Consider the following 18,337-nt stretch of genomic DNA (forward strand, 5'->3'; position numbering starts at 1 on the left):
CATAGTTTTCCAGACGTTGAGGGCGGGTCAAGATCATATGTGTCTCGTTGCAGTATAAGTCGGATACCCTACTTTCAGGCCAACAGGGTTTTGGGCCACCCTTTTACACCAAAAATTACTTTTTAGATCTATTAATATTTCTATTAATATTTAATATAATTTGATGAAAATTTGTATATATATAATTTAAATCGATTTAAGCCTATTCTGAAATTTTTAGATTTTTAGGATTTTTCTGTATTGAGAGCTAAAGCTTCAAAATATCGATTTTCAAATTTGTATAAGAATTACATACAAAATTAAATTTTTTATAAAATCTTTAATAACTTTTTAACAACAATTATTAAAAGAAAACTATACATATTTTTGAAATATTTAAGTTTGAATCTATATAGAAATTCAAAAAAAAATTCAAAAAAATTAACAGATATAGAAATATAATATACAATGAATTTAAAGTAATATAAATAATCCCTATCATTTTGAGGATATCTGTGACGCTTTGCCTTAAAAGAACTACAAGAGTAGGGTATAATTTATTCTTAGAATCTACAACTACAGAATCGGAAGCAAAGTACTTATTAAGTATATCTATATATCAATTATATATATATATATATATATATATATATAAACAATTATAATTATAATTGAATATTGATTTATAATATTACTTCTTTTTTCAAAAAAACTTACTCTTAAGTTTTATAATTATTTATTTTAATTATCGAATTAATAATTGTGAGATAATATTATTATTATTTAATTATAATAATATAATAAACAAATATATATATAGATTTTTCTTTTTTATAATAAAAAAATATATATAAAGCAAAAAAAACTATTCTATAGTCTAATAATCAATCGAATTCTTTAAAGTATATAGATTAATCAAATCCCCTTTCTTTTTTAAATCTTTTTCTAATTAATTAATTCTTTTACATTTTTCAATTAATATATTTTCAATTCTAAAAAGAAAATGTAATAATAAGGGTAAATTATTATTAATACAGATTTAATAACAAAAGAATGTATATATAATAATAAATTATTTATAGTTTTTTTTATATTTATTTTATTGATTTATTCTTTTATTTAGTTTATAGAAAAAAAAGTAATTGTTTTTTTTGTTATATAAAACAAATAGTTTGTTGAAGAGAAGGAATTCGAGAAAAAGGAATCTTATTATAAGAATAATTGTAATTTTAATAAAGAATATGAATAAGGTTTTTTATTTATTTATTTTTAATATATAATTAGTTTATCTAATAAGTGTAATTATAATTATTGTAGATAATAATTTTGAGAATAAAATCGATTTTTGATTTGTTTATTAGATATATTTATTTTATTATATTTCTAAATAGAATTCAAAAGAAAAATATAATTCTTTAATTAATTATATTAATAATTATAAAAAAAAGTTTGTTAACAAGTTGATTATAGTAATATATTATTTTGATAATATTGAAAATAATAAATATAAGATTACTAAAAAGGAGATTATAAAAACTTTATATCAAGATTAATTTAATTATAAATTCGATATATTTTATTATAAAAATATTGGTTTTATTAATATTAATAAACTAAAATCTTCAAATAAAAGGTTATTAAAAAAGATAGTATTATAATAAAAACAATATATTCGAAAAGATAATTAAATTTATATAAACTATATATATAATTATATTTCTAATAAGGGGGATAGTATATATTATTAAGTTTCTGATTAATTATCTGGTTAAGTTTATTATTTGCTTTATCTTATTAATAAATATAAGTATAAATACTTACTCTTTAGAGAAATTTACAAAATATTTTTTTAGTATTGAGTAACTGTTATTGAATATAATAGTGTAATAAAAGTAAATTACAACTTTATTAGTTTTTAATAAAATTAATCTTTTTTTGATAATTTAATTTATAAAAAAAATTAAGGAATTATATTTCGAAAGATATATTTTCTATTATCTTTATTCGAAAAAACATAAAGTATTATATAATTAAAGTTGTGGTATAAAAAAATAAATTAGAGTAATAATATTAATTTGTTATAATATATGTAGAAATATAGTTTTTAGTAATTTATAAGTAGTTATAAATGATTAAATATAAACTCGATTTTATTATTATATATATTATAATTAAAAATTGTTTTGTTTTTGACTTGTAATTATTTTATATATATTTATTATTATTATTGGCTGAAAATTCGATTAATATTTTAATTTAAATTATTCAATCTTTATTTTTGTATTTTACCCAATTATAACTATTAATATTTATAAAGATTTCTTTTCTAACTTATTTTAAAACTATTAAGGCAAAAAAAAAAAAATTTATTATATTGTTTTAATAATTCAGTTTTTATTTAATTGTTTTTCTATTATTTATAAAATTATAAATTTTTTATTATTTTAATATATAAAAAAAGTTCTTTTAATTTTTTTTATTTATATATTAATTATTATTTATAAAATTATAATTATTCTTTTTATTTTTATAAAAACAAATTTATTTGAATAGGTATATAAAGAATTCTAATAAAAAAGGATTTTGCAAATAGAAATTATAAAGGAAATATAAAATAGTTTTAAAATTGAAAATAGAATATCAGATAAGATTATTATTAATATTTAATTATAATGTTCTATATTTAAATTATTAGTATATTTTCTTAATAGCTAGAATATATTCTATTTTCTATTTGATATTACTAATAATATTTATTGGAAATAATAGTTTGATGGTTTGTTTAGGAAATAGATTATTTGTTGTTTTATAGAGTTTATTAAATAGAAATACGGGATGGATTTTTATAATAAATGATAGGTTTAATCAAAAGGAATTTTTAATTCAATTAATGATTTTGAATTTACTTTGAATTGAGTAATCTAGTTTTTTCAAAGATTATTATATCAAAAAGTCCCTTATATTGAATTATATATAATCTCCTATATTGAAATTAATTAAGTAATAATACAAATTAGCTAATTGAGATATCTTTTTTTATATATATAAGATATTCTTTTGTATTTAATCAAATATTAATTTATTATATTTAGTATATTCTTTAATATTAATTATATTCAAATTATTAATAAATATAATAAAATCGAATTTCCAATTCTAGAGATTGTAAGATAGATGGTTATATAGAGTTTTATATAGGAATTAGTTATTTAATGATTTGTAAGAAAATATAAGCTAAATATAATTTATTATTAATAGGAATTTAGATTAATTATTTTAATAATAGTTTATAAAAGATTATAAATATTATTAGAAATATTGATTATAAATTTTAATTTGATTATTAATTTGTAGATAATAAGTGATAAATAGTTTGATTTGTATTTTTAAAATATTATTAAATTTTTATTAGAAGGTTGATATGAATTGAGAATTATAATTAGAGATTATAGATTTTAAAACATTATAATATCTATATATATAATATAGGTATAAGTAGGTTTGATTTCTTGAATTGATTAATTTATAATAGGATATTGAAATAGTTTGTTTAGTTAATTGATTAATAATAATAAATATATTATTATAACTATATTTATCTTTATTGAAATTATAATAATCTATAATAATATATTGTTATACTCTTATAAAAATAGAAAACAAATAAAATAAATTAGAAATACAATTTCTGAGAATAGAGTTGTACTTATATTTATAACAATTCTATATATATTAATTAATTATAAAAATTATATTCTTTTAATAATATTGCTTAATTAAAAGAGAATAGATTTTCTTTATATTAGAATGTGTAATAAAGGTTGAATTGTAAGCTTTATAAATCAAATGAATTTATAAGTTATTAATATTCAGAATATATAAACAATTATTATAAAATAATAATTCTTTTATAAAAATAAAATATTTATATAATTTGATTATATAATTATATAAAGCTTCTAAATTCGAATAAGATCTGTTTACTTCAATAATATAATTAATTATATTAAAAAACAGGGATATTATACTTATATTGAGATTTGTGATAATATCAGGTTTTTATTAAAAGGATTTATATATAATCTTAATATCAATCTGATTATCTTTTATAAACTATTATAATCGATTTCTCATTTTAATATTGTTTTATTAATCTAATTTATTAATATAATAAATAAGTGTATCTATAAATAGATTATTCTTTTCAATATAATATATAATAATAAAATTATAATCAATAAATAATTCTACTCAATATACTTATTAAGCATTTAGCTATTTGATAAATATAAAATACTCGAAAACTTTATAATTGATATATACTTTAATCTAATATAGGGATTCAGCAAATTTAGCTTTTCAATAGCCTAAGGATTTGATAATTACAAGTATTTCTTTATTATAAATTTTATAATTTAGCTTAATAATAATTATTGTTTTTGAAAAATAAATAATTGATAACCATTTGTTATCATACTTTTGAAAAAATATACTAATAATTATATTATTAAATATATCAGTTTCTAATATACAAAATAGTATATAATTATAATACTATAAAAAAGGAATAAAAATAAATCTATTTTTGAATATATTGAATACATTTTGATAGTATCACGGTCAATCCGTGTAAGGACTGGTGAGGGCACGTGAGTAGCCCCTGTAGGGCTACTTCAGGCCAATGTCAACCCGCACACAATTATAAATTATAGAATTTTTATAGTTTAGAAGGATTAATGAAAAGTCTTTATATTATATTATATCTAATTAATTTATTACTATTATTTATTCTAATAATTCTTTTCATTCTTTTATATAAAACAATCTATCAATTATTTCTTAGTTGAACAACTATCGATATTATTATGGTTTCAACAAAAAGAATATCTATCCCAAAAAGAGAATAGGATATCTGTAATGTAACTCAAAACTAATCCAATAAAACTATTGATTAATTTTTATAAAATATCAATAATAATACCTACTTAATTTAATTACATTTCTTTAATAATAATAAAAATATATTGTTGGTTCAATAATTTAAAGAAATAAAAGAAGAAATAGTAATTATAAAAAAGACTTACAGAATAACTATAAACCATATCTTATATACAACCACCCCAATTGAGCATAACCGATCCACAGTTATACCGAATGTAATCCACCAGGATACCAACCTTAATCAGGGAAAACTATCAAAATTGTAGAGATTGAAATAATATAAAGAAAAGAATATTAAAAAAGCTAAGAATTTCTTCTTTTAAGTAAAAATTATATTTCAAAGCAATAGTGAGTATCATTTTCTTATTGATATTAAGAAAATAGAATATATTATCCAATACTTTGAATAACAGTCTCTAATGATTTGGTGTTGATATATAAGTAAATCAAGTTATGAAAAAATAAACTAGAAAAACTTTAGAAAGTATATATATAATACTATTATAAACAAAGAGATTAGATAACAATAAGTAATTTAAAAGATCATATATACAAAGCAAAAAGAAGGAAAAACTATAAATGCATTTATAATCTATTTAAAAGATCTTAAAGAAAATATCGAATAGAAGGTAGAGAGTGTTCAAATCAAAAAGCTTTTAGCAAATCTATTATTTAATATAGCCAGGAAAATATTAAAATCTTTATAATAATTTAAATCGTGTAATGAGTTTATAAAACAAACCTGTAGATTGGAAAGTATAAAGAAATTATTTTAAAAAAGAAATACAAAGAATTTATATTAATCCTATAAGTATAATCAATTACTTTTTCGATATCAAAATCTATTTAAACATTTCTATCTGGAAAACAATTTAATTCTAATTATTAAAACAAAGATTCAAAAATCAAATCAATCCTTTTAAAAGGAATTTTTCAAAATATTAAAATACTCTGTTAATATATTGTATATAGAGTATATACAGATTATTATATATTATAAATATTAATAAAAAGAGTATATTACTTCAAATTATTAAAACGATTTTGTATGTAAATGTTATAAAGGAAGGTATAAAGAAAACGAATATCAAAATAACTTTTTTGAAATTATTTATACAAGAAATACCTAGATCCAGTAATTATAATAAATATTCTATTAATACTAGATTTATATAAAGAAGAATGGACAATCTTTATAATTATAATAATCTTTAATAATAATAGCAAGCTGATAGTGCTCCGATGTTTCGTCAATTCGAGAGTATAAGCTAATATTATACAGTAAAGTAAGTGTATTGAATGGAATTAAACCCTTATCAAGAAAAACACTTTTCTTGTATCAGCAAATGGTACCATAATTATATTATACAGGGATTATGAATTTTCTATCAAAATAAAAAATAAAAAAGGGGAAAAGAGAATCTATACTCATAGCTTTATATCAGTAATGCTGGATCTATTATGGATAGACATTATCTTAGGTTTTTTGTGGTTACAAATAGTTAATCCTGATATTAATTGAAAATCAATATTATTCTGATATCGCCCTATCTTAAGTAATTTCGAGATTATTTCTACAAAAGAATTTTATCGGAAAATGAAGGAAGGCAAAGCAATCTTTATAATCTTTTTAGACAAAATAGCCTTACAATCAAAAATAAAAAAAGATTGTTTAATACTCATATTGATTTTATATGAGATATTAAAAGAATTTCAAGAATATAAAAAAGCTTTTTTGAAAAACGAAAATAGCTTTCTACTTGAATATTATTCGATAAAGTATCACATTAATCTTAAATTCAATTCGATCTCCCCTTAAAGCCTGATTTATTTTTTATCAGAAAAAGAGTTAATAATACTACAAAAGTATTTAGATAAGTATTAAAGAAAAGGGTGGATAAGAAGATTTATCAGTTTGATAAGAGTATTTATTATATTCGTTTTAAAGAAAGGGGGAGGCTATCAACTATATATCAACTATTAAGAGCTTAATTGGATTACCAAAAAGAATCGAATCCTCCTACCTTTTATCAGTAAATCCCTAAATCGACTCCGATAAGATATTATATTCACTAAACTAGACTTACGGGATATTTATCATCGAATCCACATAAAAGCAGAGAATAAATAGAAAACTGCATTTCGCATACGGTATGGCCAGTATGAGTATAGGGTAATACCTTTCAGTCTTACCAATACCCCTACAATATTTCAGATATATATCAATCAAGCCTTGTCTAGTTTGATAAATAGTATCTGTATGATATATCTTAATAATATTCTGATCTACTCAAGAAATAGAGCTATGCATACAACGAATATTCAAAAGGTCCTTATACAACTCATCGAATACAAGCTCTATATAAAGCTAAAGAAATGCGTCTTTTATATCAATAAAATAAAATTCCTGGGATATATCATTTCGCTTACAGACGTTACTATAAAACCAGGCCGCATTTAGATCATAATGGAATAGCCAATATCCAATAGCCTTAGAGATATACAGATATTTCTTGATTTCACGAACTTTTACCAACAGTTTATTAGAGTCTACTTAGCAGTGGCTTACAGTATAACCGTATTATTAAAGGAAATAAAAAAAGAAAAAATAATAATCAAATTCAAATAAATTAATAAAATATAAAAGATATTTGAAATATTAAAAAAAGCTTTTATATCAATATCTATTCTCTAGCATTTCAATCTCTTACTTTATATAATAATTGAAATCAATATATCAATCTTTACTTTGAGTTATATATTATTATAACTTTTTTCGGAAGAAATTAAAGAGGCATCAATCCAACAATAACACTTCATCACATTTTATTCAAAAAAGCTGAATTCAGTAAAACAACAATATTTCATTTATAATCAAGAATTACTAGTAATATATACTACTTTTATACAATAACGCCATTATACAATAAGAAATCAATATACTATTATGATTAAGTCGAACTACAATAGCCTCCAGTACTTTATAATAAAAAAAAGCCTGAATAGTTAATAAGCAAGATGGGCAGAGGTTTTGATTATATATGATTTTGAGATAGTATATAAAACCGGAAAATTAAATCCTATAAATAGACCATCATATTGCCCTAATTATACTATCAATACAAATAGTATAAATAATATACTTCTAACTCTTCAGAATAAACTAAAGAATAGATCAATAATTATAAATCTGTTTCAAAGTTCCTTTATTAAGAAAATGGAGCTTCTGTATAACATTATAGGCCTCTTATAAAGGGAAGGATATAGTCTATTATTCTATAAACTCAAGTATTCACTAATTGAAATTGATTGTAAATAGTCGATACTACATTGGATAGCTTATATTTTAATAGGAAATAAAATAGTATTCGAATTAGTATTAGAGACAATGAGAAATGCTTTATTATATTTTCAAGTAGATAATGATTTTATAAAGAATAAAAAGTATCTAAATCAAAGACTGCATTTTATTGGAGTTGTTTTATTTTGGTAGGTAGATACCGATGGGCTTTTTAAATATAATGGGAATGCCTATGTATTGCCAGATTCTGCTTTGAGAATAGAGATCTTGGAAGCCCATCACGATAACCCTATAGGTAGATATTAGAATGTTTTTAAAACTTTAGAAATCTTGAGATTTAAATATTTCTAACCTTCAATAAGGAAGGATATAAAAACGTATATTAAAATATATACAATATATTAGTATACTACTATTAAAAGATATAAGCCCTATAACAAGTTATAGATTTTCTCTATTTTCTATAGATTTTGGAAAAAAATAATTATAAATTTCATTATAAATCTACTTCCATCGAAATTGGGTAAATATATATATAATACAATTTTAATAATTATCAATAAATTTACAAAGCTTGTTTGATATATATTTATTAATAAAACAATTACTTTATTAGAATTTACTTAAACATTAATATAAAGTATATTTAAGAACTTTAGGGTACCGGAAGGTATTGTGTTAGATAGAGAATTACAGTTTACAAGTAAGTTCTGGAGTAATTTTCTTTTTTATTTGTAAATATAATGTAAGTTATCTATTGTATTTTATTTTTAGATTGATGGGTAAATGGAGTAATAAAACCAAAATCTGATTTATTATATTAATTGTTATTTTAATTATTAATAAGATGATTGGTCTTTATTACTATTATTTATAAAGTTTATTTATAATGCTATATAGTATAGTATAATAAATATAAGCCTATTTCAAACGATATACAGATTTCTATTAATATTCCATTATATCAACGAGAATACTAATATTATAAAAAAGATATTAGCAGTATATAAACAAATCGCTTTTTTTAATAAAAAAAGAAAAAAATTGAGAAAACTGTGGTAAATAGTTATAGATTAAAAATCAAAGGATACAGATGGCATAATAACTTAGCAATATAATATTAAAGATAAAATAATACTAAGTATTCAAAATATCAAGTAATTTCGATTTAAAAAGAAGTTTTTGAATAGGTTTATAGACTCTTTTTAAGTAATAGGTATAAAAATTAATGGTTAAGTATATAAACTCAAGCTATTATCTATCTATAAGATTTACAATATCTTTCATATTTCCCTACTAGAATTATAATATAAATGACAGAATATCGCTAACCTATTACCACTAGAGGAAATAGATGATTACTTGGAATATGAAGTGGAGAAGATTATAGTATATAGAAAGAGAGATAGAGATATTCAATACCTAATCTAATAAAAAGGCTACCAATCAGTGGAAGATATGTGAGAAGCCCCCTGTGATCTCAATAATACAAAAGAAATACTGAAAGAATACAATAAAAAAAGAGAATTACTAATATATAATTTAAAAGAAAAAAGGAAAAAAGCTATAAGACAATAGGGTTTTACTGTATACCCATAAGCAAACCATTAATAATACAAAGCTATTTGCGATATTTCTCTCTCTACTCCTTTTTATTCTGATAAGAATAAGGATATAACTCTTCATTCGCCGATATACTATATACTATTATCAAGCATACCAACTCATTTTGATATCTCTGAAATGCTTTAGGCTTCAATTTATGAGTATCAGGGTTGATATTATCTAAATCTTTGTTAATATTCGACTAATAAGATTATTACTATTTCTTTTATAAAGCCTTGTTTCTAGTAAGAGTATATCTTTGATTAATATAAGGATGCTGTTGTAAAGGCATTGCTATATTAGTGTGTTGAGAGAGTTTTATAGTAAGAATTAATTCTTTTATTCTATATATCAAGAAGATCCAATATAAAAAGAAAAACCCTAAAGATAATATTATCTATATCGCTATCACTTTACTCATCCTTATTCGTTGAAGGTATATCTATTTCATTCTTATCTATATTTTCCTTTTCCTTTATTTTCACAAGGGCCTTGTTGGATTTTCAAATCTTTGTTGATGGGTTGTCGGCAATCTGCGAGTGTTTGCGGGATCGAATACTTTCAGGAGAACTTGTAATAGTATCAGATTTTTTAGTATAGACGGAATGACTTATGCAAAGAGTTTTAGTTTTTGACAAAATATTAGTGTTCTGATGTCAAAAATCAAAAAGGGAATTAGTAGTAACCGATATTACTTTTTATTTTGAAACTGTATGGGAAGCTTTACGAGGAGGAAGGATGGTTTGGGTGGCCGAGCTTTCGGTGGTGGATCGACGGGTAGAAACTATCAAATCTCTAGTAGCATACTTCTTTGCTTGAGGGGTGGTAATACTGATATTATCTTTAGAAATATGGGGAATATTAGAATATTGAGGGGTATTGGTAATCTGGTGAAAAAAAGGGTTGTTCTCTTTATTATTATTAAGATTAAAAAAAGACTTATTAGAATACCTAAAGTAATTCTTCTTGGGTATAAAGGAATGAATATGGGAATAGGGGCGAGATGATAATTGAGTATTGGTATAAGGAGGGATATAGCCCTTCAAATCAATTAGTATATTTACAGTACTCAAAGTTTTATCTTCTAGAAGAGTAGGGGGCGGGGTGGAAGTATTGATAGTATGGGGGTGAATAACCGGAACCATGAAGTCACTCTTATTATCCGAATCTATTGTGGTTACCAGTCTCATAACGGAGCCTGGAATAGCAGTATTCAGTGTAGGCAAATTATTCTAAAATCCAAAGAAGTCAGCTGAGTATTACTATAGGGAGATAAAGGGTGATTAACAATAGCTTGATAAAAATCTATAAAGTACTTTATGAGATTATCTATTTAATCCAATTTCTTTATAGCAAGCAAAAATAATGCTTTAAATAATTCTAACTTTTTAATATTATTTTATTTATTTTCTTTTTGCAAAAAGACTTTTATACTTTTAATATAATACTCATTTCGATATATTATTATAATTTCGGTATTCTCTTCCTTTTGATTATTAGTAGAAATAGTTTATTAAAAAGCTTAGATTTGATATAGCAAGTTGATATTGGGAATGTATCGAGAAAATACTAACTGACAGATCTTTTTCTAAATATAATAATAGCTATACTTAGTATAAGGATTTTTGTTGTAATGATAAAAATCTTTAGAAGCAAAGAATATAATACACTTGGAATAATAAAGATATATAGGAATAATCAAATCAGCAGGACTTATTGCAAACCAAGCCACAATTGTTTAAGGGTTGATAGATTAAGGGGCAGTCATAATAAAATAAGGATTAGTGAAAAAATAATAAAGAATAATCTGCTAAAAGAAAAAACGAATTTAGGAAATTAAAAGGAACTTATAAAACCCCTAATAATTTATTAGTAAAAACAATAAATATATTGAAATATTGTTTATTAATTATTTATAACTTTATGACATTCTTACTTCCTTTTAATATACAATACGAATGTAATCACTCGATATTCTATTTTCTTGTATTATACAAACTGAGTTCGGGAAATAAATATATATATCTCGGAATGCGATATGTAATATGGGGGGCTCTATTACGATCAATCCGTATAAGGGCTAGCGAGAGCATATAAATAGCCTTTGCAGGGCTACTTCGGGCCGATGCCAACCCACGTATAATTATAAATTATAGAATTTTCATAGTTTAGAAGGATTAATGAAAAGTCTTTGTGCTACATTACACCTAGTTGATTTATTGCTATTATCTACTCTAACAGATAGATTTTATTGAAATAGAATTTGATATTTGCTTTTATAAATTTGTAAAAAGGTTTTATTATTATTTTATAATCTTTAATAAATCAATAATAAAAATTATAAAAATCTAAAAACAATTAAATATCTTTTACAATAATAAAATAAATCTAAATAATAATTATTTCGATTTTTTTTAAATTGATTTATACTTTATTAATAAAAATAATAAAATCTAAATATTTAGTATATTTAATATTAAATTTGTATTTCTTAAGATTTATTTATAATCTAATAAATTCAAATTATTTGAAAATATATTTAATATATTCTTTATATTTGTTTTTGTTTTTAGAATATATTAATATATTATTAGAATAAATAATACAAAAATTATTTAAATAATTAAATAGAATATTATTTATATATTATTAATAAATTATAAGATTATTTATTAATTCAAAAAATAGAACTTTATATTTATAGAAATTATATTAAATATAAAAAATAATATATTTTTCGAAAACAGGATTTATATATATATAATAAAATACTTATTATATATCTAATTTGATATATATCTTTATATTAACAAATTATATGAATATTTCATTAATAAAAAACAAAGGATATTTATTTTTATATATTAAAGAATTTAATAATTTAAAATTTATACAGAATTTTAAGCTTTTATTTAACTTTTTTACAAAAAGAATCAGTATTATAAATAATACTTAATTAGATTTTATAAATCCCTTAATAAGATTTTTGATAATATATTTTTTAACGATTTTGAATTATTTAAATAATATTTTATATAATAAACTATATTTAAAAGCTTTCTTATTTTTTCTTTTAAAAATGATTTTATAATTATACAAATAGAAGAAAGATAGAATATTAGATTTATATTTAAAAAATATTTAATAATATTATTAGTAAACCTCGAGAATTGGAGATTTTATTTTAATATTTGCAATAATATAATTGAAAATAGTAATAATTTCTGGTTTAAAATTGTTTAAAAAAACAATTATAATTATAACTTGATAATAATTATTCTAATTAGATTTACAATTTGAGATAATATAATTGATCTCTTTATAAATAATTATAAAGATCTTATAATTCTTACTTTTTTTATAAATAAACTAGAATTGAATTGATTTGAATATATATATTATATATATTGAAGATATATAATAAAAAAGATTTATAAATGAATTAAATGTAAGTTTGATTGAAAATAGATTTCTTTTTTAGATTAATTAAAATCAGGGGTTTGATTGTATTGAGGATTATTATATTAAGCTTTTAAAAAGGTATAATAAATATTATAAATATAATCAATATTATCTCCTACTATTTGTTATTAATATAATGATATATCTTTTTTAATCAAATATTTCGATTATTAATATCTTTTTGTTTCAAGCAATTGATTCTAGATTATTATAAGCTATTCCTAATTAGAAATATTTTTTTGATAAAGAAATAATAAAAGGATACTCGAAAAGCTATTCGAGATATTATTTAAAATAATCAACTTTGATTCGGATCTTTATTAACCATTTACAATCTAAGATTATACTATATAAATCCAAATCGATAATAAAAAATAGTAAATAAAATTATTATCAATTATTAATTATAAAATTAAAAAAGATTAAATAAATAATAGCTTTACTTTTTATATTATTATAGCTTTTGACTTTAATTAATAATTCGAATAATATAAAATAAGATTTAAATATAAGAAATAATAATAAAAGAAGTATTTTATCAATAAAAATATAATCATTTATTCCGAAATCTATAAATATTTTGAATATAATATAAATATTTATTTCTCGAAAATATATATAATAGATTTATAGAGTTATTTCCTATTAGTTTTATTAAATCAAGGAATCTTATATTCTAGATTATATTTAGAAGAAAACTTCTATCTAAATGTTTTGATTTAAATACTAGTTTTCGATAATATAAGCGGATTTGATAGTTTTTGTTTATACATTTAGATTGATATTCTTTTTAATATTCTTTTTTATATTAGAAAATTCTTTGTTTTTTTAATTTCTTAGATTTTGATTATAATATTTATATTATCTATACAAAAAGTAAAACTATAATTCATTTCTAATATAGAAGTAGTAATATTATAATTAAAGTTATTTTCTGAAGATAGAATATTATTAGACTTAAAGATTTCTATATAACTAATAGAAATATAAGAAAATATAAGATTTGAATAAATAGGTTTAGATTATTTAATAAATAAAAAGCGATTTTGAAAAAATCAACAAAAAATCCTATTAAATGATTTTTTAAAAAAAAAAATTTAATTATTCTATTATAATTATATTTTCAAAATATAACTTCAAATTTATTAATCTCAATAACTTATTAATTAAATCTTTTATAATATAATATTATTAAATATAAAAACCAATAATGTATTAAAGAAAATCGAAGATTTTTCTTTCCAAATTGTAAAAGAGAGTTATTAGATTAATAATTCCTATTTATATAATTAATAATCTAAATTTATAATATTATATTAAAAAGTTTTTATATTATATATTATTAAATATAATTCAATATTCATATTTAATATAAATATAATCAGCCTCAATCAAGTTCTTATAAATAACTATAAGCTAATTAATTAATTATTAATCTATTAAATAGGGAATTTGTATATATAACAAGAATACATATTTTTATACTTTTTTTTTAATTTATTTTTTTATATAAAATTATTATTACAATTTCGAAATAAACAAGTTTTTGTAAAGTTCAAATTGTTCTGTGATTAATAACTATTAAAAACTTATTTTTGAGTTTATATTATTCTTAAATTTAAATAAAAGATTGATAGGCTTTAGAATATATAAATACTTTATTATAATAATAAAAAAGCAAAAAAAAAATATTTATTGAATTTATAAATTGATTAATAAAATAATTAAAATTAAAAAAAATCTATTATTAATATTCAAAAAAGATTATTATGAAAACTAACTTTATAAACAAGGCTTTTTCTTATTCTTCTTTTTTTAATAATAAAAAATACCCTTTTAATAAAAATGATTAGAATATCAGAAATTCGGATTTTATAATTCTTTAAGAAATCTATATAATATTATTATTGAAATAGAAAAGATTGAAATAAATAAGTAATATTAGAACTATATTATAATATTTCTTTTCTAAATTTTATTATTTTGTTTTATAAAATTCTATAATCTATAAAAATCAATAATTATTTTTTTTAAGATAAACAAATGTATATTGATATACTATTTTTAAAAATTAATTTCTTAATTGAGAAATTGTTTTTTAATTATTTATTCTTTTTATATCTATTAATATTTATATTTAAATTAAAGAAACTATATTTATTATTTTATTAAAATTAATTATTATTAATTAAGAAAGCTTAGTTAATTATTAAAATAAAAAAAAATCCTTTTGAAATAAATAAATTGAATATAATATTAATATTTATAATTTAATATATTTAAAGGAAATATCTTTATTAAATTTTAATTAAAATAAATCTTCTTTTTATAAATAATATTGATATATAATTTATTCAAAAAGATATTATAATTATAAGATATTATTTAAATAATTATTAGATAACTATATAATTATATAGGAATTATAGATAATATAATACTTTACTTTAAAAGAACTATAAAAGCAAGATACAATTTATCCTTAGAATTTATAACTATAGAATCGGAAATAAAACGCTTATCAAGTATATTTATATATCAACTATATACATATAATCGTATATATGCGCATATATGCATATAAGCGATCACAACTGCGATTAGGTACAGAAAAGACGTATATCGTAGGTAAGGTTTTAGTATTAAGTATAGTGCATATTATATTGAAAGCTATGTACAATCCAGTTAACTATATCAATCAAGATGATTACATAATACGCCTAATACGTTTAGCCTGTTTTCTAAACTGGTTCTATAAGATATATACTCTCACATATATATTCTAGTTAAGCTAAAATAAGTCCTATTTTCATATTTCTTTTATATATGTCAAAATAACCATATAGTATATTTAGTCCTCTTATTCTGTTAATTAATCAACAATTATTATAGGTATCTACCCATATACCAGCTTACTATTATATTTAAATTGAATGGATAGTAGAATTTGTTGAATTGGTAGCTAGAGTATTTGTAGTTTTCTATTCTGATATAACTTTGCTTATTTTAAACAAAGTTAAAATATAGTTTCAAATTAATTCTATAAGACAAATAGTATAGCTTATTATGCACCAACTTCTTCTTATAGATTAAATAAAAAAGTGGATTTATAAATACCAGTTTGTAGATTCTGATATTCTGGTATGTTGTTTTTGAATGGTGTGTATAGGTATTCGATTCGAAGTTTGAAAGGTTTTAAATAATTAATATAAAACAATCTGCGAATAGCTTTTTTGTTGATTTATTGTAATTTATAGGATTTTTAATAATCTCTTGTAAAATCAACAATAATAAAAGAATTGCGGTAGGAGGGGTGTAATTTCTTTTTAGTTGAGGTGCTGTTATATAATATAATTATATCTTTTGGTTAATATATAAAATTACTTTATATATCTATATTATGTTTTTCCTTATTAACAGCTTTTTTCCAATCAGATCGTTTTAGAGCTTTCTATTTGATTAGTTTCTGATTGTGTATAAATTCGAAAACTTTAATATAATATATTTCAAAAAGAAACTCCTTATTAATATTCTTAATGGTAAGAAGATAACTCTATACTTTTTTTTGTTTATAAAAAGAATATTCGATTTTTAAAGAATCAATTAATTAAAAATCAAATATGATTTTATAAAGGGAATAATCTAAATGAGATACTTTTTATATATTAAAAGAGTTAATATTAGTTTAAACCTCAAATAACCAATCAATAATATTAGATTCAATCTTTTTAAATATTCTTTGAAGTAAATCATTTCCTTTTTTGATTATTTCAAATAACTTTTTTATTCTAACAACTATAGAAATAAATAATATTCCGGATTTTTTTGAAAAACTGTATAGAGTTTTGTTTTCAAAGTATATATCGGGATTGTGTATTTCTCTAATAAAAACTCTAATTATATTAAAAAGCCAGTCTAAACATTTAATAATCTTTGTTCCTGTAGTACCAATTATCGGGAATACCTAAATATAATAGGAGAAGTAATCGATAATTAATAAAATATAAGTGAAATTGAGGTATTCTTTTTTATTGAATATACTATTATTATAATCTATATTTTTAGTAGTAAATCCTATATTTATTAATTTCTGTATTATAAACCAAATTATATTTAGAATCTAAGCTTTATTAACTAATATAAATAAAAATAATTCTATAAAATCAAATCCGATAAGAGTAAATAAATAATCAATCTTAAAAGGTATTAAGTGAGAAATATACTATCGAATATTATGCTTAGTATATTTCAAATAATCTAAAATATATTACTTAACATTTAAAACTAAATAAAACCAATAATAGTTTCTAAGCTTTTTAACAATTAATTTTGTAGCAAAATGTTTTTTTTAATTATATATATATGATAGGATATCTAATATCTTGTGTTATTATATATAATACTTATCAACTTTATGGAATATATAAAAAAATTCATTTTTGAATAAAAAAAAGTCCTTAGTATAATATAGAAAAAACGCTTTTTCAAGAATAGAAATCTTATTAGAGAGTGTATTAGTAGAAATGTAATTAAATATATTATAATATTACAAATCGTTTTTATACTTATTAAAAACTAATTCAAAAGAGATATTATTAGTAATAATTATAAGTTGATTTAATATTACAATATCTAGATTATCTTCGAAAGGTTATAATATTTTATAATTAGTAATAGCTTGAAGTTGCTTGATTTTATATAGATAAAAGAGCTTTTTATAATTATCAATTCTATCTTTCCAAATCTATTTAAAATTCCTATTGTTCTTTTAGAATAAGCTTAAAGAATCTAAAAATAAATCCAATTTATAATCCGAATTGGAGAAAATGATATAGAAAAATGTATTTACAATCTTATTATAAAATCCTTTAATATATTCAATAATAACATTTAGAGTAGATAATTCTATAGTCTAATGGGCATAGATTCCATAAATTTCGGCTTTAGGGAATAAGAATCTAGTTAATAGTATATAATCAATAAAAATCTTGTAAGATCTTAGGTAATGGAAGTAATAGTAATATTTGTGTACAAATTTGATAATTATTA

The sequence above is a fragment of the Botrytis deweyae genome, assembly GCF_014898535.1.
Source record: "Botrytis deweyae strain B1 chromosome Unknown BDEW_005, whole genome shotgun sequence".
In the NCBI taxonomy this organism is placed as follows: Eukaryota; Fungi; Ascomycota; class Leotiomycetes; order Helotiales; family Sclerotiniaceae; genus Botrytis; species Botrytis deweyae.